The sequence below is a fragment of the Penaeus japonicus genome, unplaced genomic scaffold (genome assembly GCF_977035675.1).
Source record: "Penaeus japonicus unplaced genomic scaffold, GWHDUDI00000001_assembly GWHDUDI00000004, whole genome shotgun sequence".
In the NCBI taxonomy this organism is placed as follows: domain Eukaryota; kingdom Metazoa; phylum Arthropoda; class Malacostraca; order Decapoda; family Penaeidae; genus Penaeus; species Penaeus japonicus.
This window is the reverse complement of record NW_028234406.1, coordinates 2,211,177-2,216,176: the sequence shown is the minus strand read 5'-3', so window position 1 is coordinate 2,216,176 and position 5,000 is coordinate 2,211,177. Positions and strand designations below refer to the sequence as shown.

Sequence of the window (5,000 nt, the reverse complement as noted above, 5' to 3'; positions counted from 1 at the left end):
GAAGATATCTATTTCCCCCCCCCCCCCCCCAAAAAAAAAAAAAAAAAAAAAAAAAAAAAAAAAAACGCTAGAGACTATCAACGCCTGCACGTCCGTTCGTTGCAAGTAGTGGAACAGTGGAACACGCTATCTACTCCCCTCTGTCCTTTGCTACTCAACTCAAAAACAAAGTCTTCCGTTTTATCCAAAATCCAAAAAAAAAAAAAATAAAATAAAAAAAAATAAAATAAAAATAAAAAAAATAAAAAAATAATCAAAACTCGCATTCTTCTGTCCTTCAGTTGGCGTTTCCGTTTATCACGCTACAATAACGACAGCGTAAAAAAGTATGCACATATTGTAAAAGATTTCCCTTCCCTTTGTCAACGTGGAAAATAAATCCTGTTCCGTCCATGTCTGTTGATGGTAGGTAAGTATGAGTTGTGAGATGAGGATAATGAGTAATGAAGGTGACTCACCGTGACTCATCTGGGCTAATAAGGTTACTCTTTTTTGTCAACCTTGCAACGATATGCTTTAATTATTTAATTACACCTATCTCATTATATAATTCACGCATGATGCCATAAAATTTATTCGCAAATACCTCTAAAATAAGTGCATAAACAAACATATCCCAATGACACCTAAACGAAACCAAAAACAAACAAACAAAACAACATAACAACCAACCAACCAACCAAACAAAACAACATAACAACCAACCAACCAACCAAACAAAAGCAACATAACAACCAACCAAACAAACGAAACAACATAACAACCAAACAAACAAACGAAACAACATAACAACCAAACAAACAAACGAAACAACATAACCAACCAAACAAACAAACAAAAGCAACATAACAACCAAACTCCAACATAACACTCCAACATAAGCCTCCGAGGACCAGCGAGCGACGCAACGAAGCCCGAGCTACGAGAGGACCGGGCCGGGCCGTCAGCAGCCCCGCGGGTGCAACGGCGCTGCATCGGAGGAGAGGAGGAGGACAGAGGTGGAGAGGAGGAGGACTGAGAAGGAGGAGGAGGAGGACAGAGGTGGAGAGGAGGTGGAGAGGAGGAGGACTGAGGAGGAGGAGGAGGAGGACAGAGGAGGAGAGGAGGACAGAGGAGGAGAGGAGGACAGAGGAGGAGGAGGAGGAGGAGAGGAGGAGGAGGACAGAGGAGGAGAGGAGGAGGAGAGGAGGAGGACAGAGGAGAAGGAGGAGGACAGAGGAGGACATATGAGGAGAGGAGGAAGAAGGCAGAGGTGGAGGAGGACAGAGGAGGAGGACAGATGAGGAGAGGAGGAGGAGGAGGACAGAGGAGGAGGAGAGGAGGACAGATGAGGAGAGGAGGAGGAGGAGGAGGAGGAGGAGGAGGAGGAGGACAGATGAGGAGAGGAGGAGGACAGATGAGGAGGAGAGGAGGAGGAGGAGGAGGAGGAGGAGGAGAGGAGGAGGACAGATGAGGAGGAGAGGAGGAGGAGAGGAGGAGGACAGATGAGGTGAGGAGGAGGACAGAGGAGGAGAGGAGGAGGACAGAGGAGGTGAGGAGGAGGACAGAGGAGGAGAGGAGGAGGACAGAGGAGGTGAGGAGGAGGACAGATGAGGAGGAGGAGGAGGACAGAGGAGGAGAGGAGGAGGACAGAGGAGGTGAGGAGGAGGACAGAGGAGGAGAGGAGGAGGACAGAGGAGGTGAGGAGGAGGACAGATGAGGAGGAGGAGGAGGACAGATGAGGAGAGGAGGAGGACAGAGGAGGAGAGGAGGAGGACAGAGGAGGTGAGGAGGAGGACAGATGAGGAGAGGAGGAGGACAGAGGAGGAGGAGGAGGACAGATGAGGAGGAGGAGGAGGACAGAGGAGGAGAGGAGGAGGACAGATGAGGAGAGGAGGAGGACAGAGGAGGAGAGGAGGAGGACAGATGAGGAGAGGAGGAGGACAGATGAGGAGAGGAGGAGGACAGAGGAGGAGGAGGAGGACAGATGAGGAGGAGGAGGAGGACAGAGGAGGAGAGGAGGAGGACAGATGAGTTGAGGAGGAGGACAGAAGAGGAGAGGAGGAGGACAGAGGAGGAGAAGAGGAGGACAGATGAGGAGAGCAGGAGGACAGAGGAGGAGGAGGACAGAGGAGGAGAGGAGGAGGACAGATGAGTTGAGGAGGAGGACAGAAGAGGAGAGGAGGAGGACAGAGGAGGAGAAGAGGAGGACAGATGAGGAGAGCAGGAGGACAGATGAGGAGAGCAGGAGGACAGAGGAGGAGAGGAGGAGGACAGATGAGGAGAGCAGGAGGACAGAGGAGGAGAGGAGGAGGACAGAGGAGGAGAAGAGGAGGACAGATGAGGAGAGCAGGAGGACAGAGGAGGAGGAGGACAGAGGAGGAGAGGAGGAGGACAGAGGAGTAGGAAAAGAAAATCGTATTCGTAAGAAAGTGAGGATTGGTAAGCTGCAAGAGTTGCAAGCTGTGTGAATGGTTTATGTCGCGGCATATTTCTGAGGACGAGATCATCGAAGTCTCGTTAATATCTACATATATTGCGGTAGTTGCTGCAGGAATTCCACGCCAAAAAAGACGTTGATAGGAAAGCACTCCAGAGACCGGCAGGCATTGCAAGCAGTGGCATAAATCAATCGCAAACCGGCGCAGTCGCAAATCACACGGGTGTCTCCTTGACTTACGGATTAGCCACGTCACAAAATTACGCAAAACCGTCGTCGGCGATCTCAGCGCAGGTGGCCGCACGCCCGCGACCGCCCCCCCCCCGCCCCCCCGCCCCCCTCCGTAACAGCTGCATGCTTTCGCTCTCCCACCATTACATTACGAAACAGAAACACGCGTCCGCTGACTCTCCGATCTCATAATCCGATCTCATTAAAAAAAAAAAAAAAAAAAAAAAAAAAAAAAAAAAAAAAAAAAAAAAAAAAAAAAATCGGATTCCCCTCTCTTCACGTGGCGACGTCGGGAATAACGGTCGGGCGGTCGGTCGGTCGGGCGGTCGGTACTCGCTGCTCGGTACTCGGACCGACTCGAACGAACAGCTGTTTCGACTCGGGTGCCGGAAGTGACGCTCGAGGAACGGAACGAGGAAGAGGCGGCAGGAGGGGGGAGGGAGGGAGGGAGGGAGGGAGGGAGGGAGGAGGGAGGAGGGAAGAGGGAGGAGGGAGGGGGGGAGGGGGGGAAGAGGAAGAGGTTAGGGAAGAAGGTGGTGAGAAAAGGAATATGGGGAGGGGGGGGGGGTTAAATTAGGGGAAGTGGGAATGCGGTAATTTATGCAAGAGAGAGAAGGGGGAGGGGGAAAAGAGAAGGGGGAGGGGGGAAAGAGAAGGGGGAGGGGGGAAAGAGAAGGAGGAAGGGAGAGAGAGATGAAGGGAAAAAGGAGAGAGAAGGGGGGATGGGGAGAATGGAAACAGGGGAAGAGAGAAAGAGGAGGAGAAAGGAGGAGGCTCAACCACGAACAACAGAAGCGTTTTAAATGAAAAGGACAAGATTGCATGAGGGTGAGATTGAGGGCGAGGGTGTGAACGAGAGTGAAATTGAGGGCGGGAATGATGATGAAAATAAGGAATGCGGGCGAGGGTGTGAACGAAAGTTAAGGGTGAAAATGAGGGAGAGGATAAGAAAGAGGAATAAAGGTGAAGCTGTGGATAAGAATAAGGATAAAGGTGAGAATGAGGATGAGGGGTGAGAATATGAATCGTGAGATATCGTGACTCCAAAGGTGATGGTATGGGTAAGGGTAAGGGTGAGGGTGAGGATGAGCATAAGGGTAAGTGTAAGGGTAAGGGTGAGGGTGAGGGTGAGGATGAGCATAAGGGTAAGTGTAAGGGTAAGGGTGAGGGTGAGGGTGAGGATGAGCATAAGGGTAAGGGTGAGGGTGAGGGTGAGGGTGAGGGTAAGGGTGAGGGTGAAAACGGTGATGGCGGAGGCGGCAGCGGCGGAGCATGACCAACGCGTTCATCCCCGCCAGGCAAAACCTCAAGCGTCATGCTACACTTCCCGACAGGTCCTCCTCAGCTCCCACAGCCTCGGCGTCTCTTGTCCTCTCACCCGCCCGCCCGCCCGCCCGCTCGCCTCCTGTGTCACTCGACCTTGGCAACGATCACCTCGATCGCCCCCCCCCCCCGCTCGTTGTTTTTGTTTTTCGTTCCTTACTTTACTTTAAGAACAACGGCTGACAAGGACAGAAATAGAGGAGAGAGGGAAGGAATAAGGAAGGAAGGGAGGGATAGAGGGAGATGGAGGGAGAAGGCGGGGGAGGGGAAGGTTGAGGGAGGGAGAAGGAGGAAAGAAGGGAGGGAGGGATTGAGGGAAAGAGAGAGGGGGCGGTGAAAGAGAGAGGGAGAGAGAGAGGGAGAGAGAGAGGGAGAGAGAGAGAGAGAGAGAGAGAGAGAGAGAGAGAGAGAGAGAGAGAGAGAGAGAGAGAGAGAGAGAGAGAGAGAGAGAGAGAGAGAGAGAGAGAGAGAAAGGAAAAAGAAAGAGAGAGAAAATAGAAGGAAAGAGAAGGGAAGAGAATGAAAGAAAAAAAGGAGAGAGTGAGGAATAAAAGAAACAAAGATCCAAACTCACCCGAGACACCTTTCTTCCCCCATCTCTCCTTTCACCCACATACACTACGCACCTTACACCATCCAACACCCCCCACCCCAACCCCAACCGCACCCCCACCCCAACCCACCCCCTTAACCCCAACCCCCCACCCCAGCCCCAGCCCCACCCCTACCCCACGCCCACCCCCACCAAACGTACAAACACCTGACGCCCACACAGCAATTTGACTGCTTACGCACCGCACCGTGGCTCCTTACGATCCACGCGCCGAGTAACGCGAGAGGGCGCTAGAAATGACCATTCTATAAAAGCCTCACGAGCGAGCTGTGTGTGTGTGTGTGTGTGTGTGTGTGTGTGTGTGTGTGTGTGTGTGTGTGTGTGTGTGTGTGTGTGTGTGTGTGTGTGTGTGTGTGTGTGTGTGTGTGTGTGTGTGTGTGTGTGTGTGTGTGTGTGTGTGTGTGTGTGTGTGTG

The 5,000-nt window shown here is 52.2% G+C and overlaps 1 protein-coding gene across 4 annotated transcripts in view; it reads right to left on the bottom strand.

Annotated features, from left to right (window-relative positions):
- Positions 1-5,000, bottom strand: part of LOC122252723 (AKT-interacting protein) — a 145,959-nt gene that overhangs the window by 42,451 nt on the left and 98,508 nt on the right. The gene's annotated exons all lie outside the window — the stretch shown is intronic.